Source organism: Dermochelys coriacea, chromosome 13 (assembly GCF_009764565.3).
Source record: "Dermochelys coriacea isolate rDerCor1 chromosome 13, rDerCor1.pri.v4, whole genome shotgun sequence".
NCBI lineage: Eukaryota > Metazoa > Chordata > Testudines > Dermochelyidae > Dermochelys > Dermochelys coriacea.
Window position 1 is genome coordinate 37,675,049 of NC_050080.1, and position 26,218 is coordinate 37,701,266.

General features: G+C 49.1%; 1 protein-coding gene across 1 annotated transcript in view; it reads left to right on the plus strand.

Moving 5' to 3' along the window:
- Positions 1 to 26,218, plus strand: part of LOC119841806 (mast cell protease 3-like) — a 500,929-nt gene that overhangs the window by 440,814 nt on the left and 33,897 nt on the right.

Consider the following 26,218-nt stretch of genomic DNA (forward strand, 5'->3'; position numbering starts at 1 on the left):
CTGGGCTTGTGGTTAATGCTCTAAGCTGAGACTTAGGACACATTGTATGGGGAGATTTTGGCAAACCAGTAAAGTGCCTGAAACCACTACTGCTTATTGCTAAAAGCAGCCAAGTCAGCAGGCCTTAAAGTGGCCATGCGTCAGCCTCAGCTTGACCAAGGCAGGAGGGGAGAGGGTTTGGGTGACACAGAACGGGCAGCTTGACCCCACGTCCTTCCTGATAAGAATTGTGTTGACGCTGCTGATACATGCATTTTAGAAGAGCAGGATATGCCCCAGGAATGTCTACTGGGGCCTCAAGGCTGCAAACTCTAGAAAAATCCACACCTGGTTAATCAATAATCAGAAGGGACCTCTTGCATGACCATTGAAACTGCTTGTTTAACAAGTTTTCTTTAAGGGGCATGTCGTATTACTAATCTATAAATAAGGGGGGAAAGTTTGAGATAGTTGGACTGGACTCTCCCTCTGGATGAATCTTGTGTTCCCCACCAGCGCTGTGCCACTCGAGAGCCACACTCAGCTTCAGTAATTATTGAGGGTTGGGGGTGTTTTACTAACCTGTTTAGCTTTAAGTGAAAGCACTCTTGTGTGGTCCTGTTTGTGCCGGCCATCTATCGGTTGGACAGCTGTATCTCCCCTGATTTATTTCCTGACACCACCTCGCACAGAGTAAAAGTTACCAAGAGCTTTGGGTTGAAAGAACCCCGGGTACCAACATCACATGGATTTTTTCTTATACATTATAGAAAGGTGATCAAGGTGCCAGGCATCCTCTTCCCAAGTGTGATGTGATGGTCTATAGCTGACACCAACTAACCTCTCATGTGTTTTATCTGGTAGGACATTGATCCATAAGTATCCAGGATCATTTTCTTCCCAGTTATCAGTGACTTGGAAACAGGTTGTGCCATTTTTGACATTGAGTGTATACCCCCTCCTCTTTTGTCCACTTGATCCTTCCTGACTAGCTGGTAATCATGGATTTTAACCGTCCAGTCATGGGAATCATCCCACCGGGTTCCAGTCACACCTGCTACACCAAACTGCTGCTCCTAGAGGAGCAATTCCAGTACCTTGTGTTTGTTCCCCAGGCTCCTCGCACTGGGGAACAAAGCCAAGAATTTCTTCTCTTCATTTAATTGGGGTTCCTGGATTAATTTTGTTCTTGATTTTTCCTGAGAGCTCATTTCTTCCCTCTTTTTACCCTCCCCTTTTCCTATTAGTTTAGCCCCCCCCCCTTGACTCCTCTAACCAACCTGTCCCCATGGAGATTGGTCCCCCTTCTCCTAAGATGGAGGCCATCCAAACTCTACAGCCCCCTCTCCCCATAGAAGATAGACTGATGTTCCACAAACCCTGTATCCTCCTCACCACCAATATAGAGAGTAATCAGACCCCATCTCAGCCTGCATTTTAGGCTAATCCAGCCTAGCTCTTTCACTCTCCTTTTGTCAGACCTGCTCTCTGGTTCCCTGAGTGCCCTCACAGCCCTTCTCTGCATCTGCACTGGTCTGAATTCCTCTGGCTTGCACACGGGTGGCCCAAATTGGTTCCAGATGGGAAGCCGGGTTGATGGCAGCTCCTAGTGCACCCTGAAGAGTGATGGGAGGTGTTTGTTGAGGTTGCAGCATTGGTCCAGGACAGCTGGAGTGCGGCATCCCACGCACCCAGGAAAGATGCCCAGTGGCAAGCCTGGCTCCAGGAGCCTGCCTTGGGAGCTCCAGAGCTAGTGGCAGTGGCTTGGCTTGGCCCAGATATGTCTCGCTCAGAATCACGTGAGGCCTGGCATTTGGGTCTGCTTGCCATAGATTAACTCCTGCACGGTGGAGCTGAATCAGGTGCAACTGGGGTGATGTCTCCCCCTCTATAGGCAGAGTCAGGGGGAGCCAGAAATGGAGAGGTTGCACCCCTTAGAAAGCCCAGATGACACACGCACATGTCTGTGGGGGATGGATGTGGCCTCTTATTGAGACCCTCAGAAACTTCAGGGTCATCATGCAAGCACTGTGGTTCCTGTGCTGTGGAAGTACTTGGTGCAGCCAAGGAAGTGGAAGAAGAAGAGCTGGGCCACACAGCCCTGGAAGGAGATGGTCCCGCCGCCTGGCAGAAAGCCCGACACGACCTTGGGCACCACCATCGAGGAGACCGTCATGTCCAGGAAGGACAAATGGCAGAGGAACCAGTACATGGGCATGTGCAGCCGGGGCTCCCGGGCCACTGCCAACAAGATGAGCAGGTTCCCGCACAGCGTCAACAGGTAGATGAGGAGGAAGAAGAGGAACAAGGGAACCCGCAGCTCTGGGGGGTCTCTGGAGCCCCACCAGGATGAAATGTGTCAGCTGGGATCGGTTCCCACACTCCATTTGCTTGGTCTGTGTCTCTGAAGGTGAACCCGGGGTGTTAATAGTTAATGAGCAGAGAAGCAATAGATTATCTTTGCTTCGGCATTTGGGACAAGATTCACTCCTGTGCCAGGGGAAGAATCGAGCCCAGAAGCCCTGACTCCCGGCCTCTCTCCCTCTGTTCTATCCCACTAGACCCTGCTCAACTCCAAGAGCTGGGACCTGAACTCAGGAGTCCTGGCAACCAACCCCCCTTTCTCTAACCCCCTGGACTCCACTTACCTCCCAGAGTTGGACATATAACCCAGGAGACCTGACTCACATCCCTTCTCCACCCCTTACATCTCACTCACCACAGAGCTGTGAAAATAATCCAGAAGCCCCATCCCACCCCCCAATCTTACCCACTGGACCCCATTCCCTTCCCAGGGCTGGGGTTACAACCCTACAACCCAGGAGTCCTGCTCCCAGTGTCCCCTCCACATCTTCTAACCCCCTGCAGCCCACACTTGACAAAAGGAAGTCCTTCTAAAGCCCCCATCTGAGGAATTCGGTGTCTAGTCCTCATGCTGGTCCCACTGCACAGGTGTGGATTTCAACCGGGGTGCTCCACAGATCAGAAGGGGATAAAACTTGTCACTTTGGGGTCAAATTCAAACTCTAAGTGACCTGGAATAGGAAAAAAAAGCTCTGGAAAGTCAATACTGGAACTGCCCCCTGCAGAGGTTTTTGCCCTTCCCCTGATGTTGCCAGTTCAGGCCACCATCAAGGAGCAAGTGGCTGTTCTGTGGCATGAAGGACTCACTTGCCAAGGGAAATGGGAATTTTCACCAGCTAGGGACCTGGCCCCATAGTGAGGAAGAGCAGCAGAGAGAGAGACTGAAACAGGTGACAGACCCGTCCTGCAGCTGCCCCTCTGGATACAGTTACCTGGAGTGTGTTCCAGCTGGGATGGGTGGCTTGGTCTTCAAGCAACTCCCATTTTCTCTCTTCCATGCTCTGAGATCTCCCTTAAATCCCCCCAGTCAAACATTTCACACAGGAAGTGGCTTTGGCTCCAGTGTGATGCCAACCCCAAGCAGGCAGGAACTTGGGGTAAACGTCCCCTTTGGGAGATAGTCTCAGAGTTGCCAGCTGCCGAGTCCATGAACCTGTCTCTCATGGTGGGAGATTGAGCTGAGTCAGTCCCAGTGCTGATCGTCTCCGGCAGTTTCTCCGTTTCTATGCATCATTGCTCCACTCTGTTTAATTTTGCCTTTAGCTCTCGTGTGCCTTCTCTCTGCAGCTTCTTTTAACCTGGTGTCCTTCCTGTACTTGTCTCTGTACTCTTGCCTCTTCCCCCTCATGTATTTCTCTCCCCCCAGCGCCATTCATATTAAACTGTTGACATTTGCTGTATTTTCAAGCAAGTAATGAGGTCCCACAATAGCAAACCCCAATGGTCATCCTTTGAAATGGTGTTTGGGGCAAAAATGAAGGTAACAGAGCATTGACTTAGCCACTAAAAGAGACCATGGATCTTAAAAGAATGGCTTAGTGTGGGGTAGGGTGTGGGGTATGGATTCAGTAGGGGGCACTCTCCTCTCCCAGTCAGTCCTGACCCCAATGCTCCAGAATGGCACTAGGGGGAACTTTGTTTCATGCAATGGGATGAGGGGGATCAACAGGGGTTGCTCTCCCCTCCAGGTCCGTTCTGAACCCAAGCTGGCATTAGGGGGTGCTGTGTTGCAGGAACCAGGGTGGTGAGTCTGTTGTGGGGTGCTCTCCTCTCTAAATCAGAGCTGACTGCAATACTCCAATATGATGCCAGGGGGTGCTGTTCTGCAGGGAAGTGGGGCAGGGTGCTCAGTACAGGGAGCTGTCCACTAGCTGTCAGTGCTGAACCCAATGCCCTGGTGCATTGCTATGGGGAGCTGTGGTGCAGGGAGTGGGGCAGCGGCTCAGTATTGCAGGGATCCTCTCACATACACACCCCACTAATATCCCCTTCCCTACTACACCCCACATTCTCCTACACAAATACACACCTGATCCACCCCCCTCCTCCACCCCACTTTCACCTGTACACACATACATCAGTTTCCCCTCCCTCCTGCACTTTGCGTTCACACCCATCCACCAGTTCCTTCCTAACTGCACCCCACATTCCTCTCCACACACACACCAGTTCCACTCCTTCTTGCACTTCTCTTTTTTCTGTTTACACATGCTCAGTGTTTCCTTTCCCTCTTGTCTCTGTCCCCTGCAATCCAGGTTTCCACATCCTTCCCTCTGAGTTCCTTCTCTCTCTCTCTCATATATATATCTATATATATATATATATCTATATATATATATATATATATATATATAAATTTTGGCTATTTTTTATCACTGACAGTTTAATCTGCCAGCACATAAAATTTTCTCCTTTAGAGGCACTCACAAAGAACTTCCATCTTTCAAAATGGCCTCCCTCCCCCTTAGTTCTCAAGGGGAGTGAAACCACAGCTTCCCTCAAATCAGCTGCCCTTTCCCAAAGTGGCCACTCCTCCCCACTCATTTCCAGCAAGAATGAAATCAGCAACCACCACTGATAAAGCTTTTATGGGCAGCTCAGGGAATTACAGACCAGTCAGTTTATCTTCTGTACCAGGACAGATAATGGAGGAAATAAGTAAGGAATCAATTTGCAAACATCTAGAAGATAATAAGGTGATAAGTAATAGTCAGCATGTATATGTCAAAAACAAATCATGTCAAACCAACCTGATAGCTTTCTTTGACAGGGTAGCAAGCCTTGTGGATGGGGGGGAAGTGGCAGACATGGTATACCTAGACTTTAGTAAGGCTTTTGATACAGTCTTGTATGACCTTCTCATTAAAAAACTAATGAAATAAAGCTTATAAGCTACTATAATGTAGGTGCATAACTGGATGGAAAATCATTCCCAGAGAATAGTTATCAATGGTTGACAGTCAGACTGGAAGAGCATAACGAATGAGGTTCCACAGGGATCAGTTCTGGGTCTGGTTCTTTTCAATGTCTTTATCAACCATTTAGATAATGACACAGAGGGTACACTTATAAAGTTTCCAGATGATACCAAGCTGTGAAGGGTTGCAAGTGCTTTGGAGGACAGGATTATAATTTAAAATGATCTTGACAAACTGGAGAAATGGTGTGAGGTAAATAGGATGAAATTCAATAAGGAGAAATGCAAAGTACTGCACTTAGGAAAGATCAATCAATTGCACACAGACAAAACGGTAAATGACTGCCTAGGAAGGAGTACTGCGGAAAGGGATCTGGGGGTCATAGTGGAACCACAAGCTAAATATGAGTCAAGAATGTAACGCTGTTGCAAAAAAAGCAAACATAATTCTGGGATGTATTAACAGGAGTGCTGTAAGCAAGACATGAGAAGTAATTCTGCTCTACTCCATGCTGATTTGGCTTCAGCTGGAGTATTGTGCCCAGTTCTGGGCACCACATTTCAGGAAAGATGTGGACAAATTGGAAAAAGTCCAGAGAAGAGCAACAAGGATGATTAGGGGTCTGGAAAACATGACCTATGAGGGAAGCTTGAAAGAATTAGGTTTGTTTAGACTGGAAAAGAGCAGACTGAGAGGGGACATGATAACAGCTTTCAAGTACCTACAAAGTTGTTACAAGAAGGAGGGAGAAAAATTATTCTCCTTAACTTCTGAGGATAGGACGAGAAGCAATGGGCTTAAATTGAACCAAGGGAGATTTAGGTTGGACATTAGGAAAAAATTCCTAACTGTCAGGGTGGTTAAGCATTGGAATAATTTACTTAAGGAGATTGTGGAATCTCCATCATTGGAGATTTTTAAGGGCAAGTTAGACAGACACCTGTCAGGGATGGTTTAGATCGGGGTGGGCAAACTTTTTGGCCTGAGGGCCACATCTGGGTATGGAAATTGTATGGCAGGCCATGAATGCTCATGAAATTAGTGGTTGGGGTGCAGGTGGGTGTGAGGGCTCCGGCTGGAGATGCAGGCTCTGGGGTGGAGCTGGGGATGAGGAGTTGGGGGTGCAGGAGAGTGCTCCAGGCTGGGACTGAGGGGTTTGGAGGGAGGAAGGGGGAATCAGGGCTGGGGGGGTTGGGAACGGGAGGGGGCCGGGGGGACAGGCTCCCAGTGGCGCTTACCTCAAACAGCTCCCAGAAACAGTGGCATGTCCCCCCTCCAGCTACTATGCAGAGGTGCGGCCAGGCGGCTCTCTGCGCTGCCCTGTGTGCAGGCACTGCCCCTGCAGTTCCCATTGGCTGCAGTTCCCAGCCAATGGCAGCTGCGGGGCTGGCGCTTGGGGTGGGGCAGCGTGCAGAGCCCCCTGAGTGCCCCTACATGTAGGAGCCAGAGTGGAGTCATGATGCTGCTTCTGGGAGCCGTGCAGAGTGGGGCAAGAGCCCGATCCCGTTCCCCAACTGGAGCACCGGAGCAGGACAAGCCCCAGACCCCGCTTCCCGGCGGGAGCTCAAGGGCCAGATTAAAATGTCTAGAGGCCAGATGTGGCCCCTGGGCTGTAGTCTGCCCACCTCTGGTTTAGATGGTACTTTGTCCTGCCATTAGTGCAGTAGACTGGACTTGATGACCTCTCAAGGTTCCTTCCAGTCCTATGTGTCTATTAGTCTATGATTTAGTCATAGTGAGAACAATGGGAGATACATGGCCATCAAACTGGGCGTGTTATTTCCTGAGTCTCACTGAGAACAGCGGGAGATGGCAACCATGTGGGAAGAGGGCAGTTCTACATGTACGTCTTGTAGTATCATGTTGTTCATCAGACCCTTCTGAGGAGAAATTTTCACATATGAAAAAAAAAACTGGGGGGATGGACCGTGGACTCTAATTAAAGTCTCCAACTGTAGCCAACGCACAAGATTTCAGTGAATTTTAACTATCTGGGAAGATCGACACCTCGGAGCTATTTTGTTGTTAAGATCCTTCACCTCAAAGAAATTATCTGACACCAGGTGTTAATATTAAAAGGACCCATTTTAACCCATCAACAAATTAACCTATTTATTTGTAAATCATGAGAAAGGTCATCCTGTGCCCAGAGAGTAAGAGCTGTAATATTTTACTATGCTGTGATTTTTTTCATGGATTCCTGGATTTTAAGGCCAATATTAGATCTTCTAGTAACAGAGGCCAGAGAATTTCATAAGGTTTCTCCTGTAGTGAGTCCAATAACTTGTCTTTCACTAAAACGTGTCTTCCAGAAAGGCATTCCACCTTGATCTGAAGACTTAAAGAGATGGAGAATCCACCATTTCCCTTGGTTGCTTGTGTTAATAATTGATCACCTTTCCTGTTAAAAAAAATGCATGGCTTGTTTCTAATTTGAGCTCATCTGACATCAGTGTCCAATCGTTAGTTCTTGTTGTGCCTTTCTCTGCTAGATGAAAGAGGTGATTAGTACCTGGTCTTTTCTCCCCACAAAGGTTCTTATATACTGTCATCAAGTCACCTCTTGATCTTCTTTCTGATAAGCTAAAAAGATTGACCCCCTTAAACCTCAATGGAGCAAATTTTTTCCAGTCCTCAAGTCATTTTTATGGCTCTTCTCTGAACCTTCTCCAATTCCTTTGTATGTAACAAAGGTATTGAATCCTTACTTTAAGTCCAAGCCTCAGTTCCACCTTAACAATGGAACTATGGTCAACCACCTCCATACTGGTACAGCTACATAGGTCGAAAGAAACTGTTCAGACATTAAAGTATTTAAGAAGCAGCCCATCCTTGCCAGCTGTCATTTCACTGAAATGATGTAAAATCCAATGATTGCTCAGTAGGCTGATGCCTCTGCTTCCACTTTCTCCAGGAAGCTTTTCTCAGGGGTGAAAGAAGAAAGATCAAAACCACTTCCTCCTTTAAAGGTTTACTCTTCACTTCAACTGTTTCACCTGGAATATGAGCACAGCAGGATACTTGAAATCTCCAGCTCCAGGAAACAAACCCAACCACTCCACAATGTGGGTTAAGTAAATACTTCACCTGTGCATGGGCAATACCATAACTAACCACTGCAGAGTGTCTTACTTGATCCCCTGAAGCACAGAATCATAGCATCACAGAAAAGCAGGGCTAAAAGGGACTTTGATAAGTCCTCTAGTCCAACCTGCCCACTCTGAGACTGGACAAAATATGTCTAGATCATTCCTGACAGGTGTTTGTCTAACCTTTTCTTAAAAGCCTCCAGTGATGGGGATTCCACAATCTCCCTTGGAAGCCTGTTCAAGACATTAATTATTCTTAGAGTCTGAAAGATTTTCCTAATATCTAACCTAAATCTCCTTTATTCCAGATTAAACCCATTACGTCTTCTCCTACCTTCAGCTGACATGGGGAGCAATTTGTTACCATCCCCTTTATAACAGCCATTAACATATTTGAAGACTGTTATCAACCCCCCTCCCCACAGTCTTCTTTACTCAATTGTTCAGTTTTTGTAACCTTTCCTCATAGGTCAGGGTTTCTAGACCTTTTATCTGTTTTGTTGCTCTCCTCTGGACTCCCTCCAATTTGTGCCCAGCTTTCCTGAAGTGTGATGCCCAGAACTGGACACACTACTCCAGCTGGGACTTTATCAGTTGTGAATAGACAGGAGAATTACCTCCCATGTTTAACATATGAAACTCCTGTTAATACACTCAAGAATGGGATTAGCCTTTTTTCAACTGCATCATAGTGTAAACAGCAAGGCTGCAATGTTTGCAGATACAAAACTGCTCAAGATAGTTAAGTCCAAAGCAAACTGTGAAGAGTTACAAAGAGATCTCACAAAGCTGGGTGTTTAGGGAATAAAATAGCAGATGAAAGTCAGTGTTGAGAAATGTAAAGTAATGCACATTGGAAAACAATCCCAACTATACATACAAATGGATGGGGTTGAAAATAGCTGTTAGGCCTCAAGAAAGAGATCTTGGAGGCACAGTGCATAGTTCACTGAAAACATCCACTCAATGGGCAGCGGCAGTCAAAAAAGCAAACAGAATGTTGGGAATCATTAGGACAGGGTTAGACAAAAAGACAGAAAATATCATATTGCCTCTCTATATGGTGGCAGAGCTCTGACCTTGTCCCCATTGGTCCCACACTTTCAGGTGATTTATGCTAGTTTCAGAGGCTCACTGCAACCCTCCACATAGCCCTTCTCTCACTCTAGGGCCAGGGATACAGTTTTCTGAGCCCTTTTCATCATAAGCCAGCAATGGAGGTTGGTGAGAGAATTCCCACAGTCTCTGTTGCCCCTACAGCCTCATGCCAAAACAGTTTAGCCTCCTGTCCTGACGGGCCTGTTTTCCCCTCCCAGAAGGTGTTTCTGTAGTGGTGGGTTGGGGGAACCCCGACCCATCCTCTACTCCGGGTTCTGGCCCAGGGACCCTAATGGTAGCAGCTGTTGGCAGCCAACCTTTACTGCCAGAGTTGCTACATTTCCCTGGGCCACTTCCCCACAGCTCTCCTGCTTCTCCCTTCTTCACTCTTACCTTAGGGCTCCCTTACCAATGACTTGAGGGTGTCTTCATTAACCAGCCCTTCAGCCGCATTTCCTCTCCTCTGACTCCCTGGATCTTCTCTGCCTGACTCGAGTGAGCCCTTTTATATTATCAGAGGGCCCTTAATTAGAGTCAGGTGATCACATTAGCTTAATGACCTCACCTGTCTCTTTGAAGGTTAATTGGAGTCAGGTGTTCTCATTAGCCTGGAGCAGCTCCTGCTCTGGTCAGCCAGGGAACAGAAACCTGTTCATCCAGTGGCCAGTAGACCTGCCTTCTGCTCCTCTGCTGAACTGGCCTAGAGGAAGGAGGGAGATTGCAGTGCCCGGCCACCACGGACGTCCTCCGGGAGATAGTCGACCATCACTCCCTGGTGGACGTCTGGCACGACCCCCACCTGGACAACGTCTCGATGTTCACCTTTGTCAGGGTGGAGGCCCATTGGTCATGCCACTTGCAGTTGGACCGCATCTACTTGACATGTTTCCACCTTTCACGGGCCCAGTCCTCCAGCATCTGGCCGGCCCCATTCTCCGATCATCATTTAGTCACCGTGATGGCCTCCCTCTGTGCGGAGAGGTTGGCACTTCAACAGCAACTTGTTGGAGGATGTGGGCTTTGTGGCATCCTTCTGGAAGTTCTGGCTGGCCTGGTGAGGGCAGCGGTGTTCCTTTCCCTGTGGTGGTGGGACCTGGGGAAGGTGTGCACCTGGCTCTTCTGCCGTGACTACACAAGGGGCACCAGCCGACGGAGGGATGTGGCGATAGAGCAGTTGGAACGGGAGGTCTTAGAGCTGGAGAGACGTCTGGCCGCCAGCACCGAGGGTCTATCCCTCTGTGGGGCATGCCAGGAGAAGCAGGAGGAGCTCAGGGCTCTCAAGGACCATCAGGCCCAGGGTGCCTTTGTCCGATCCCACATCTGCCTCCTTCAGGAGATGGATCACGGCTCCCGATTCTTCTATGCCCTGGAGAAAAGGAGGGGGGCCAAGATGCACATCACCTGTCTCCTAGCAGAGGATGGCACCCCCCTCACGATCCGGCGGAGATGTGTGGGAGGGCCAGGGCCTTCTACGCAGGCCTTTTCTCCCCAGATCTGACTGATTCTAACGCTTGCAGAGTGCTCTGGGACGAACTCCCGATGGTCAGCATGGGTGACCGAGACCGGCTAGAGCTGCTCCTCACTCTGGCCGAGTTCCCGGAAGCCCTCTGCCACATGCTCACCAATAAATCTCCGGGCATGGATGGGCTGACCATGGAGTTCTACCGCGTGTTCTGGGACATCATCAGCCCCCACCTAGTCACTGTCTGGGTCGAGTCTTTGCAGAGCGGGGTCTTCCCTCTTTTGTGCAGGTGAGCCATGTTCGCCTTATTGCCGAAGAAGGGGGACCTCTGCGATTTAGGAAATTGGCGTCTCGTCTCGCTCCTCAGCACGGACTACAAGGTTGTAGCGAAAGCCATCTTGCTGCGGCAAGGGTCTGTGCTGGCGGACGTAATCCACCCAGGCCAGACCTACACCATCCCAGGCCGCACCATCTTTGACAACCTGTATCTGGTCCAGGACCTCTTGGAACTCGGGTGTAGGGATGGTCTCTCGTTCACCCTCCTGTCCCTGGATCAGGAGAAGGCATTCGACAGGGTGGATCACGGGTCTCTCCTGAGCACTCTGCGAGTGTTTGGCTTTGGACCCCAGTTTGTGGGTTTTCTCCGGGCGCTGCACGCCTCCACAGAGTGTCTGGTCAGGCTCAACTGGACACTGACCAAACCGGTCAGCTTTGGGCAAGGAGTATGGCAGGGGTGCCCCCTCTTGGGCCAGCTGTACACTGTGGTGATTGAGCCCTTCCTCTGTCTCCTCTATAGGAGGTTGACAGGGTTGGTGCTGCAGGAGCCAGAGCTGTGGCTGGTCCTGTCAGCGTACGCCGACAACGTGCTTCTCATGATCCAGAATCCGGGTGACTTGGCACGGGTGGAGGCTTGCCAGGCCATCTACTCGGCAGTCTCCTCTGCGTGGGTCAACTGGGCCAAAAGCTCTGGCTTGGAGGTTGGAGACAGCTGGCAGGCGAGCTCCCTCCCACCTGCGCTTCAAGCCATCCAGTGGAGCGTGGGTCCGCTGCTCTATCTCGGCGTTTACCTTTCTACCACGCATCCGTCTCCACTGGCGAACTCGCACGGTTTAGAGGGTGGGGTGGTAGAGCAGCTCTGGAGATGGACAGGACCTCTGCGGTGCCTCTCCCTTCAAGGGAGGGCACTGGTGCTTAATCAACTAGATCTATCCATGCTCTGGTACTGGCTCAACACCCTGGTCCCGGCCCTGGGTTTCCTGGCCAACCTCCAGACATCAATTCTGGAGTTCTTCTTGTCAGGACTGCACTGGGTCTCTGCAGGGGTTCTCCATCTACCCCTGGAGGAGGGAGGGCAGGGCCTGAAGTGTCTCCACACTCAGGTCCATGTCTTATGTCTCCAGGCCCTGCAGAGGCTCCTTTATTGTGCAGCTAGTCCGGTGTGGAGCGTACTGGTGCACGCCTTCCTGCGCCACTTCCGAGGGCTCCGATACGACTGGCAGCTCTTTTATCTCCATCCGAGAGGTCTTCCACGAGACCTCTCTGGGCTGTCGGTCTTCTACCAGGACCTCCTCTGAACCTGTAAACTTTTCACAGCGACCAGGTCCGGGGCAGCCTCCATGGGGGAAGATCTCCTCGCGGAGCCCCTGCTACACAACCCCCAGCTCCGTGTGCAGGTGGCAGAGTCCCGCTCGGTGCACCAGAGGTTCATCCTGGCAGAAGTAACCAGAGTCAGAGACCTCCTGGACTATGACCGGGGAGACTGGCTGGATCCCCTGACGCTCGCTCAGTACCTGGGGCTCTCCAGATCTCGTAGTCCCCTGCGCGTACTTCAGGAGGTGTGAGCCGCTTTGCCGCCCGCTGCTTGGTTTACCTCGACCGGGTCCTAAGAGAGGGTGTGCCCCGCCCACTCCACACCCCAGGCCCTCCGGACTTTTTCATCGGGCCCCTGCCCCGTGGACTTGACCGACCCCCCCCATCCCTTCACTGTGAGCCAGCTGCATGAGCTGCAGCCGGTCCATTTCTGGACCACGCCAAGGAAACATCTATACACACTCGTACTCCATACCCTTCACATCCTTACCCTTGTGTCCTGCCCCGACACAATGTGGCGGGATCTCCTGCCACCTCTAGAAGGTGAGGAGTCCTGGTGGGCCGGCCTATATTCCACACTGGTCCCGAGGCCTGCCGGGGATATCAATTGGCGGCTCCTTCATGGGGCCATGAGCACGGACATGTACTTGGCGCAGTTCACCCCAATCCCGGACACCTGCCCCTTTTGCGGCGTGAGGGAAACCCTGGCGCACGTATATCTGGAGTCTGCCAGGCTGCAGCCCCTATTCCAGCTCCTCACAAATATTTTGTTAAGATTTTGGTTGCACTTTTCCCCTCACCTCCTTATCTATGCACTCCCTATCCGTGGCCCCACAAAGTCATGGGACCTCCTGGTCAACCTCCTCCTGGCCCTAGCTAAAATGGCCATCTATAAAACCAGAGTGAGGAGGTTGGCCGATGGAGTCTCCTGTGAGTGTGGGGCCTATTTCCGATCCTCGGTCAGTTCACGTATCCGGGCAGAGTTCCTCTGGGTGGCGTCCGCTGACTCCCTTGACGCCTTTGAGGAGCAGTGGGCGCTGTCCGGGGTTCTCTACTCGGTGTCCCTGTCCGGTTCCCTTTGTTTGACCCTTTGACCACACTCCTGTCCCTGTTATTTCATTAGTTGTCCCCCGGATTTATTTGGTGTCCAGGTCCTGTGGATCCCCCTCTTAGGGTGGGGAGGGGGATCCTTTAGTGGTGGGTGCACTTCACCCGTCCACTTCCTGGATCCCAAGGGCTACTCTGCTGAACCCAACTGGCCTGGGTCTATCACAATATGTAAATGCTACAACCACCCTTTGAGTATTGCATGCAGTTCTAGTCACCCTGTCTCTAAAAAGATATATTAGAATTGGAAAAGGTACAGAGAAGGGCAACAAAAATTATGAAGGGCATGGAACAGCTTCCACATGACAAAAGATTGAAAAGACTGGGACTGTTCAGCTTAGAAAAGAATGGGGAAAGGCTGGAGGTCTATAAATCATGCATGGGGTGGAGAAAGTGAATCAGGACGTGTTATTTACTCCTTCACATAATACAAGAACTAGGGGTCACCAAAGGAAATTAACAGGCAGCAGGTTTAAAGCCAAACTAAGGAAGTACTTCTTCACACAACGCACAGTCAACCTGTGGAACTCACTGCTAGGGGATGTTGTGAAGGCAAAAAAGAACTAGATAAGTTCCTGGAGAATAAGTCCATCAATGGCTATTAGCCAAGATTGCCGGGGATGCAACCCTAAGCCTCTGACTTCCAGATACTAGGACTGGATGACAGCGGATGGAGCACTCGATAAATTGCCCTTTTCTTTTCATTCCCTCTGTAGCACTTGGCACTTGCCATTGTCAGAAGACAGGATACTGGGCTAGATGGACCATTGATCTGATCCAATATGTCCATTCTTATGTGGATTACATTGTTGGCTCATATTAAGTTTGTCATTCATCTAGTACTAGCTATCATTGGAGGCGGAATGCTGTACTAAATTAAACTCTGGCCAGCAATATCTATGAATCCACAGTGCTCTTCTTTCTAAGATAGATACTCTTCTTTCAGAGTAGCAGCCGTGTTAGTCTGTATTCGCAAAAAGAAAAGGAGTACTTGTGGCACCTTAGAGACTAACAAATTTATTTGAGCATAAGCTTTCGTGAGCTACAGCTCACTTCATCGGATGAGCTGTAGCTCACGAAAGCTTATGCTCAAATAAATTTGTTAGTCTCTAAGGTGCCACAAGTACTCCTTTTCTTCTTTCTAAGAGTGAGGAATATGCATCTCTCTCTCTCTCTCTCTCTCTGTCTCTTTCTGTCTCTCTATCTGTCTGTCTGTCTATCTCCCCATCTGTCACTCAACCAAGATTTACTTGTAAATTGTCAGACAATTCACCATGTGCTTCTTCCTCACTAAATGATATCATTTTCTTTACTGCCTTCAGACAAAAGTCCATAGCAATAGGAACCACATTAGGGACAAGTGGCAAGGCAGAATGTCACCCATGTGCTGAAATTCACCCTCCTGGGATTTTCTGAGGCACAGAAATGGAAGATTGACTTTTTCCTGCTCTTTCTAGCCATCTACCTGTTGACTCTGCTGGGGAATCTTGTCAGCCTGTTGACCATCAGCCTCAGCCCTCAGCTCCTCTCCCCTGTGTACTAGTTCCTCAGAGAGCTGTCCCTCCTGGACATATGTCATTCCAGTGTCACACTCCCCAGGATGTTGGCTGAGTTCCTGGCGGGCTCCCACTCCATCTCCTTTGGCTTTGTGTGGCACAGCTGTATCTTTCCACTTCTTTGAAGGTGCTGAGTGCTTCCTGCTGATGATCATGGCCTATGACTGATACATGGCTACATGTGACCCTCTCCATTACTCCAGCACCATGAACCAGAGGGGGTTTGTCCAGCTGGGGGAAGCAACCTCAGCTAATTAAAGGGAACAGGATATAGCAGCTGGGAACAGGGTCCCTGGGTTGGAATGCAGAGTGGTGGGTTCCTCCACTGGCCACTGACAAAGTCTCCTTTAGAAGTCAGAACCAAGGGTGGAGTTTAAAAGGCCCAGTGACCGGGTTGAAGTCTCGGGTGAAGGCAGACAGTTTGATGGACTCTTTGCTACTCTGGAGCAGGTCTGTTTTTATACTGTGTGACTTGGCCAGAGGGCTGAGCCACTGAAGACCTGGAAGGGGGTTGGCAATGTGGGAGGGCGGAGGCGTGGGGCGGTCAGGAGCAGAAAAAGGATTGCAGTACTACACCTAGCTTCTAGGAGACACTCAGGAGGTGGGTAGCCCCAATCCCAGGAGCCCAGGTCAAACTTAATGACTCTGGTGCTCACCCTGTGAAATGGGGACAATAACCTTTCCCTATCTCACAGCCGTGAGGATAGATTCACAGGTGTAAGTGAATTGGGGGGGTGAAGATGGGGGTCATAGAGGAACCAGTGAGATGCATGCCCTCAAAGTCTCTAGACTCCAGCCCTAGGTGGCCTTAGCTCAGCCAGATGCCAGGAAGAAGGACCTTTGAAAAAGATCTGGATGGAAATATTCTGGGGAAATGTTGATTTTTTTTGTTGAAAAATGCTAATTCAACAAAATGAAAACTGCTCACAAAGCAGTTTTGCATTCAATGGAACACCCAACTCAAAACATTTTTGGCTAGAAAAGTTTCAAAGATAGTCAAAACCTCCTGTCAAACCAGACTGCTTTGTTCCAGGTCAGCCTTGAGGGGGCCTGACTGTTATAAAAAGACAGTCAGCTGCAAACCAGATGAGCAGCGAACAGCAGAGAGGCTAACAGAGGGAGTTTGCCTGGGAGTTCATCCGGGGAGAGCGCAGTGAGGCTTACATCTTGCCGGCTTCTCTGAGTAGTTATTACAACTCCTGAGGAAGCTCGTAGAAGAAAGGTAATATGGATGGGGAGCGTTCAGCTGTTGTGACCTGCACTGGATGTGCCATGTTTGTCTTTCTTCCAAAGGACAGAAGCGACTTTGTCTGAACAAAGTGCAAGCTGGTCTCCATATTGGAAGAGAAGGTTCAAGGTCTGGAGAAACAAGTATCGACCCTGCGTTGCATAAGAGAAACTGAAGATTTCCTGGACAGACGTCAGGATATGCTTCTACGGGCACAATGTTCTGAAGATTCAGAGCAGGCTGCACTGCGGGGACAGGAGGACAGTGAAGAAATTTGGCAGCATGTGACCTCCCGAAGAAGAAAGGGGCGCGTCCATGTACCAGCAACGCAGATACAGGTAAGTAACCGTTTTCATGTTCTCTCCACAGGTATTAAGGCGGGGAGTGGACTAGATGATACATCTGAGGGAAGGGAACAGAAGGAGAGTCCGCCGATTGGAAGGCATGAGATGCACTGTCCTAGGGTTGGGAGTTCCACGACCACCGCTCCAAAGAGAAGGAGGCGGGTGGTGGTGGTCGGGGACTCTCTCCTCAGGGGGACTGAGTCATCTATCTATCGCCCCGACCGGGAAAACCAAGAAGGCTGCTGCTTGCCAGGAGCTAGGATTCACGATGTGACAGAGAGACTGCCGAGACTCATCAAGCCCTCAGATCGCTACGCCTTCCTGCTTCTCCACATGGACACCAATGATACTGTCAAGAATGACCTTGAGCGGATCACTGCGGACTATGTGGCTCTGGGAAGAAGGATAAAGGTGTTTGAGGCACAAGTGGTGTTCTCGTCGATCCTCCCCGTGGAAGGAAAAGGCCCGGATAGAGACCGTCAAATGGTGGAAGTCAGCAAATGGCTACACAGGTGGTGTTGGAGAGAAGGATTTTGGATTCTTTGACCATGGGATGGCGTTCCAAGAAGGAGGAGTGCTAGGCAGAGATGAGCTCCACCTAACGAAGAGAGGGAAAAGCATCTTTGCAAGCAGGCTGGCTAGCCTAGTGAGGAGGGCTTTCAACTAGGTTCACCGGGGGAAGGAGACCAAAGCCCTGAGGTAAGTGGGGACGTGGGATACCGGGAGGAAAAATGAGCAGGAGCGTGCGAGAGGGGAGGGCTTCTGCCTCATACTAAGAAAGCAGGACAAACAGCAAGTTATCTCAAGTGCCTATACACAAATGCAAAAAGCCTGGGAAAGAAGCAGGGAGAACTGGAAGTCCTGACACAGTCAAGGAATTATGATGTGATTGGAATAACAGAGACTTGGTGGGATAATTCAAATGACTGGAGTACTGTCATGGATGGATATAAACTGTTCAGGAAGGACAGGCAGGGCAGAAAAGGTGGGGAAGTTGCATTGTATGTAAGAGAGCACTATGACTGCTCAGAGCTCCAGTATGAAACTGCAGAAAAACCTGAGTGTCTCTGGATTAAGATTAAAAGTGTGAGCAACAAGGGTGATGTCGTGGTGGGAGTCTGCTATAGACCACCGGACCAGGGGGATGAGGTGGACGAGGCTTTCTTCCAGCAACTCACGGAAGTTACTAGATCGCAGGCCCTGGTTCTTATGGGAGACTTCAATCACCCTGATATCTGCTGGAAGAACAATACAGCAGTGCATGGACAATCCAGGAAGGTTTTGGAAAGCATAGGGGACAATTTCCTGGTGCAAGTGCTGGAGGAACTAACTAGGGGCAGAGCTCTTCTTGACCTGCTGCTCCCAAACTGGGAAGAATTAGTAGGGGAAGCAAACGTGGATGGGAACCTGGGAGGCAGTGACCATAAGATGGTCGAGTTCAGGATCCTGACACAGGGAAGAAAGGAGAGCAGCAGAATACGGACCCTGGTCTTCAGAAAAGCAGACTTTGACAACCTCAGGGAACTGATGGGCAGGATCCCCTTCGAGAATAACATGAGGGGGAAAGGAGTCCAGGAGAGCTGGCTGTATTTTAAAGAATCCTTATTGAGGTTAAAGGGACAAACCATCCTGATGTGTAGACAGAATAGTAAATATGGCAGGTGACCAGCTTGGCTTAACAGTGAAATCTTTGCTGATCTTAAACACACAAAAAAAAGCTTACAAGAAGTGGAAGACTGGACAAATGACCAGGGAAGAGTATAAAAATATTGCTCGGGCATGCAGGAGTGAAATCGGAAAGGCCAAATCACACTGGAGTTGCAGCTAGCAAGAGATGTTAAGAGTAACAAGAAGGGTTTCTTCAGGTATGTTAGCAACAAGAAGAAAGTCAAGGAAAGTGGGGGCCCCTTACTGAATGAGGGAGGCAACCTAGTGACAGAGGAGGTGGAAAAAGCTAATGTACTCAATGCTTTTTTTGCCTCTGCCTTCACAAACAAGGTCAGCTCCCAGACTACTGCACTGGGCAGCACAGCATGGGGAGGAGGTGACCAGCCCTCTGTGGAGAAAGAAGTGGTTCAGGACTATTTAGAAAAGCTGGACGAGCACAAGTCCATGGGGCTAGATGCACTGCATCCAAGAGTGCTAAAGGAGTTGGCGGATGTGATTGCAGAGCCATTGGCCATTATCTTTGAAAATTCATGGCGATCGGGGGAAGTCCCGGACGACTGGAAAAAGGCTAATGTAGTGCCCATCTTTAAAAAAGGGAAGGAGGAGGATCCTGGGAACTACAGGCCAGTCAGCCTCACCTCAGACCCTGGAAAAATCATGGAGCAGGTCCTCAAGGAATCAATTCTGAAGCACTTAGAGGAGAGGAAAGTGATCAGGAACAGTCAGCATGGATTCACCAAGGGCAAGCCATGCCTGACTAATCTAATTGCCTTCTATGATGAGATAACTGGCTCTGTGGATGAGGGAAAAGTAGTGGACGTGTTGTTCCTTGACTTTAGCAAAGCTTTTGACACGGTCTCCCACAGTATTCTTGCCAGCAAGTTAAAGAAGTATGGGCTGGATGAATGGACTATACGGTGGATAGAAAGCTGGCTAGATTGTCGGGCTCAACGTGTAGTGGTCAATGGCTCCATGTCTAGTTGGCAACCGGTATCAAGTGGAGTGCCCCAAGGGTCGGTCCTCAGGCCGGTTTTGTTCAATATCTTTATAAATGATCTGGAGGATGGTGTGGACTGCACCTTCAGCAAGTTTGCAGATGACACTATACTGGGAGGAGAGGTAGATACACTGGAGGGTAGGGATAGGATACAGAGGGCCCTAGACAAATTAGAGGATTAGGCCAAAAGAAATCTGATGAGGTTCAACAAGGACAAGTGCAGAGTCCTGCCTTAGGACAGAAGAAATCCCATGCACTGCTACAGACTAGGGACCGAATGGCTAGGCAGCAGTTCTGCAGAAAAGGTGTGACAGTGGACGAGAAGCTGGATATGAGCCAACAGTGTGCCGTTGTTGCCAAGAAGTCCAATGGCATTTTGGGTTGTATAAGTCGGGGCATTGCCAGCAGATCAAGGGACGTGATCGTTCCCCTCTATTCGACATTGGTGAGGCCTCATATGGAGTAGTGTGTCCAGTTTTGGGCCCCATACTACAAGAAGGATGTGGAAAAATTGGAAAACATCCAGGGGAGGGCAACAAAAATGATTAGGGGACTGTAATACATGACTTATGAGGAGAGGCTGAGGGAATTGGGATTGTTTAGTCTGCGGAAGAGAAGAGTGAGGGGGGATTTGACAGCTGCTTTCTACTACCTGAAAGGGGGTTCCAAAGAGGATGGATCTAGACTGTTCTCAGTGGCAGCAGATGACAGAACAAGGAACAATGGTCTCAAGTTGCTGTGGGGGAGGTTTAGGTTGGATATTAGGAAAAACTTTTTCACTAGGAGGGTGGTGAAACACTGGAATGTGTTACGAAGGGAGGTGGTGGAATCTCCTTCCTTAGAGGTTTTTAAGGTCAGGCTTGACAAAGCCCTGGCTGGGATGATTTAGTTGGGGATTGGTCCTGCTTTGAGCAGGGGGTTGGACTAGATGACCTCCTGAGGTCCCTTCCAACCCTGATATTCTATTCTATGAAAGTTTGGGGGTTTTAACTTCGTTTTGAAAATGTAGTAAATATACACTAAAAATGTTTAAAAGGGAAAATAGGTTATCATAGAAGCTTAACATAGAAATAAAACATTGTTAAATTATCTAAAAACAATGTTTTTTATTTTATTATTTTTTTTTATTTTAGAAATGTTGTGGGTTATTTTTTATTTTTGATTCACACAAAATGATTTTTTTCAGATTCTTAACTCACAAACATTTTGACTTTTCATCCTGATTCATAACAGGAACAATTTCAAAATGCCAAAAACTTCTATGGAATAGGAAAACCATCTGCTGCCCAGGCCTGCTTTGAAAGCAGACCTGCTCTCGTATAGTCTGAGAGCCATGCACCGAGGGATCTACATGTTACAACCAAGAGTCAAAGTGAATTTTCACAGTGTAAGAAGACAGAGGGGCAATAACTCCCATGGTGCCTTGGCGAGTTACTCCAGCTGGGGGTAAGACCTGCTCTACATTAGAGCTGCCTCTTGTAACTGGAATGTAATTAACAAAGTTAGAATTTAGCCAGAAAATGAAGGGAAAAATATCTGCTTTGACCAAAAAGTGCCATGAGATTTCCAAACACTCCCTGCTGAGCCCCACAAGATCACTCTCTGCAGCAGAGCGCCCTTGCTGCCATGCTGGGACATAGGGGTCACCAATGACTCAGAGAGGACAGGACTATCTACTGAGCCCCACACTGTCCTTCCAGTAACACAATGCCCCCCTTGGAGCTTGCTGGGACACTGGGCTTGGCACTGACTCCAAGCAGAGCGCACATCCTAATGAGTAATCCACTCCACTCTCTGCAATACAGCACCGTCTCACACAACCCCAGGCTCAGGACTGGCTCAGAGGGGGACGCCAGGCCTGGAATATCAGGGAGAGAAGTTTTCTGTGAGAATTGCTGCATTACATTAGACAAACACAGGACCTTCGGTGTAATGCCCATAGTGATCACCAGATGCAACCTGCCCGAGCAACCCATTCTAGCATGGCCACATGAAATACATGAGCTAGCTCTTTCACTTTGCCCCAAACAACGATTCTAATAAGGCCTGTTGGAGATTGCCAATGGGAGGGCATCATTATGTGCTTTAAAACACAGCCAATGTCAACAGTTTAACATTGACCTAGCTGTGCATGACCAGGGGAGTGAAATACACCGGGGGAAAAGTGGAGAGAGAACAGAGAGGGTGCAAGGTTATAAGAAGCTGCAGAGAGAAAGGGCATGTCCAAGCTGAAGAAGAAACTAAACAGAGCAGAAAAATGAATAGAAATAGAGCAACTACCTGATTGGATTCGCATCCCACAATGCCTCATACCAGCTGCATCAGGAGCAGAGAGGCATGGACCCTGAAGTGGGCAACTCTGGGCTATCTCCACAAGCAAGTTTCCCCTTAAGCCTTTCCAGCCTGAGGTTGGCTTCATGTGGGGGACAAGGCTACATTCTGTGTGAAGGGTTGGGTGTGGGAGATGTAGAGGGGTGAAGGCCAAGGGAGATCTCAGGGCACGGCAGGGAGCAGGTGACAATGGCTTAGCATGCTGGCCATAGCAGCCCAGCTTGGATGCATGGCCAGGCGCCGTGGCCGGATGTGCGGATTCATAGACTGATAGATTAATGCCAGAAGAGACCAGCAGCAGCATCTAATCTGACCTCCTGGATACCACAGAATGTCAAGCCCAATAACTCATGCCTCACTAACACCTATTTCAACAAAGGCCATCTTGACTCGAAGATCGCAAAAGTCAGAGCGTGCCTTACTTCCCTTCAGAGTCCATTCCCATGGCTAATCACCCTCACACGTATCAATGTGAACTTTTTTCAGAGTAGCAGCCGTGTTAGTCTGTATTCGCAAAAAGAAAAGGAGTACTTGTGGCACCTTAGAGACTAACAAATTTATTAGAGCATAAGCTTTCGTGAATGTGAACTTTGTTTCTTATTTGAATCTGTCTCTGTTTAACTCCGGGGTTCTGTTTCTGGGTGTGGAAGAAGAGCAGGGTCTAGTGGGCTGAAGCAGGGGAGCTGAGAGCCCGGATGGGGGTGGGGGGAAATAGGAGTCTATATAAGAAAAAGCCCCCAAATATCGGGACTGTCTCTATAAAATTGGGACATCTGGTTACTTTACCTGGGTTCAAAGCTGGCTCGGGGAGGCATATGGGGTTCAGTGGGGGCTGGGAGTCGGCCCGTGTAGGGATGGGGAGTGCGATCTACTGGATTAGAGCAGGGCAGGCTAGATGTCAGAACACCTGGATTCTATCCCCAAAGATGGGAAGGGATTGGGATCCCCTAGACTGGTGTACAGGGGTTCAAATGTGGCTTCTGCATAGCAGAGAGTTTTAGCTCAAACACCCCTGCAAAGATCACCCATTGTTTCTCCTTGGTTAATCATTAACACCCCAAGTACACTCACAGGGACATAGACCAAGTGAATGTAGTGTGGGAACAGATCCCAGCCGACATATTTCATCCTGGTGGAGCTCCCATATCTCCCAGAGCTGCAGGTTTCCTTGTTCCTTTACTTCCTCTTCCTCTACCTGTTGACGCTGTGTGGGATCCTGCTCGTCCCGCTGGCAGTGGCCCGGGAGCCCAGGCTGTACAAGCCCATGTATTGGTTCCTGTGCCACTTGTCCTTCCTGGACATGACCATCTCCTCAGTGGTGGTGCCCAAGGTGGCTGCATTGGGAGAGGCTGCTGCAGCTGACGGGAATTCTCCCTTTCTGTCCCCCGGCCGTGAATCTTGTCTAGCACCATCCAGCTTTCTTATCCCAAACGACCCATCGCCCAGGAGAGGTGCACGGCCTGGGTGCTTGGTATCCAAGCGGGAGACCTAATCTGCAGCATATCACCCCACACTGCTGCAAACCCATTTCTTTTTCAAAACTTCCAGCCTCCTTACGGCTCTCCCTGATCTTTAAATCTCTTCGGGCCCTTCAGGACCAGGGCCCTCAATCCCCAAGAGGCTCCTGGTCTGAGACCTTGGTAGAGTCTCCAATTAATGGAGATTTGGCATCGTTTCAGCTAATGCTCTGGGACCAGGCCCTCAGGCAGCATCAATAAGTGTAGCACCATGGAACTGAATCAACCAGATCCCCACCTCCACCAGGGTCGGGATCCAAGTCTTGATCCTCCTGACCTGACTCTTGAGCAATTCCATTGGATTCCCCGGGGATCTTTCCCCTCCCAGCCACTCACCTGGTGTAAATCAGGAGTTACACCACTGGAATCAAGGGAGCTGTGTAGATTTCTACCAGCTGAGAATCTGGCCCAGCCATTGAAGGGGGGATGGGACATTCATGATCGTCTAGGCTCTCCCACTCTGTGAAACAAGCCAGGGAATTCCCCCCCGTGGCATGAAATAGGAGTAAACTGGGCCAGAGGTTCAGCTGGAGGGCTCTGTATCCAGCACAGCTTTCTCCTGGGTTTGTATGTCCTGTTTCCCTGCCCTCATCTCTGTGTCTCTGTATGCACAGGGATGTATTCATGCAGTGGTGTGGTTATGTGTGAGGGTGAAATTCACCCCTGTGCAGATGGAGGACAGCCTACGTCCTGCGCACAACTTCACATTGCTTTTTACAAGATACTAGAGACTCCAAGAAGAGCATTGAGTCGTTTGGGGCAGTACAGTAGTTCCCAGCAATTCCAGCTAGATCCTGGCACTGTTGTTCTGGATGCCGCTCAGACAGAGGGCGAGACAGATCCTGCCTGTCAGACCTCACTAGCTAACTAAACCAAACACAGGTTTCAGAGTAGCAGCCATGTTACTCTGTATTCGCAAAAAGAAAAGGAGTACTGGTGGCACCTTAGAGACTAACAAATTTATTAGAGCATAAGCTTTCGTGAGCTACAGCTCACTTCATCGGATGCATTTGGTGGAAAAAACAGAGGAGAGATTTATATACACACACAGAGAACATGAAACAATGGGTTTATCATACACACTGTAAGGAGAGTGATCACTTAAGATAAGCCATCACCAGCAGCAGGGGGGCGGGGAAGGAGGAAAACCTTTCATGGTGACAAGCAAGGTAGGCTAATTCCAGCAGTTAACAAGAATATCAGAGGAACAGTGGGGGGTGGGGAGGGAGGGAGAAATACCATGGGGAAATAGTTTTACTTTGTGTAATGAGTCATCCATTCCCAGTCTCTATTCAAGCCTAAGTTAATTGTATCCAGTTTGCAAATTAATTCCAATTCAGCAGTCTCTCGTTGGAGTCTGTTTTTGAAGCTTTTTTGTTGAAGTATAGCCACTCTAAGATCTGTGATCGAGTGACCAGAGAGATTGAAGTGTTCTCCAACTGGTTTTTGAATGTTATAATTCTTGACGTCTGATTTGTGTCCATTCATTCTTTTACGTAGAGACTGTCCAGTTTGGCCAATGTACATGGCAGAGGGGCATTGCTGGCACATGATGGCATATATCACATTGGTAGATGCGCAGGTGAACGAGCCTCTGATAGTGTGGCTGAAGTGAGCCTTCTCACTGCTCTGGAGACCAAACTCAGAAGTTACTCTTGGCTTGCATGAGCTGAGATCAATGTGTCATTGCCACAACCACCAGAGCGGGAACTGCCTTTCAGTATTTTCGTTTGTATTACCACTATTTTTAATCATTGGTATAATGGTAGGACCTACAGTCTGGAACTGAGATGTAGGCCACTTTGTGCTACACCCCGCAGAGACACATAGTAATAGACAGCCCCCATCTGAATGTGATACCCATTTAATAGCTGAGAGTGACAAAGGATTTAACTAGCCATGTATAAGAGATGGGGAAATTGAGGCACAAAGTGATTTAGTGAGTTACTGAAGGGCAAACAGGGACATTTCTACAGACGCTGTACTGGAACTCAGATCTCCTGTGTCCCAGGCCTTTGTCTTATAGACAAGATAATGCTTTGCAAATAATTCCCACCGGCTCTTTAAATGTAGGCGTGTTGAGTTAGGGTGACCAGATATCCCAATTTTATAGGGATAGTCACAATATTTGGAGCTTTTTCTTATATAGGCACCTATTACTCCATGCAGTGAGATGTCTGGCTGCATGTGTGCGTTCCCTGTGTGTGCCACCCCAGCCCCGTGTAGATACCTGGCACAGCAGATCTCAAGCGAACCACCCAATGTCCACAAGATCTGTCAAGGGATGAGGGCACTCAGCCAGGTTTATTGTTGACGAAGCATGATACCAGTATCCCGCAGACCCTATTGGACCCCTAATACATGTATGCCCATAACAATGTACCAGCTCAGTGAACGGTGGGACTTTCCATTCCTCCCTAAGGACTGACAAAGACACTCCCTCTGAGATACATCTTTATACCCAGATACAAACAAATTCCATACTGCCCCTATGACATAGTTAGTTACTGCCCCCACCTCCTTGATTTGGCTAGTTATCACCCTCACCTGGCATATGTTGGTACCATCAAAACATCTCTATTATGTACTGTCATCCAGACCTTATCTTTTAAGAGGGGTCAATGTGTTCCTGTTATCCTTGGGGAATGTTTTTATACCATCCTTGATATCAGGTTGCTCTGGTACTATGTGATATCAGGACGGGTTTGCGTGAGTGCTCTGTGCCTAGCACTTCTTAGGAACCTGTATTACTGCGATATCAGCCCTGTTCTTGCCTGATTCTATGAGCCGGTCCAGCCTCTTCCTCACAGCTAGTCTGTACTTTATATCAATACTACTTTAGCCCAGGTCTCAGACCGGGCCACTGGTACAACGGCTTATGTCTCAGGCTATCTTCCTACTACACAACCCACCCCCTGAACTGATTTTTCACCTTGCTGTCTGATCATCCTAGTTGAGTTGATACAGTTC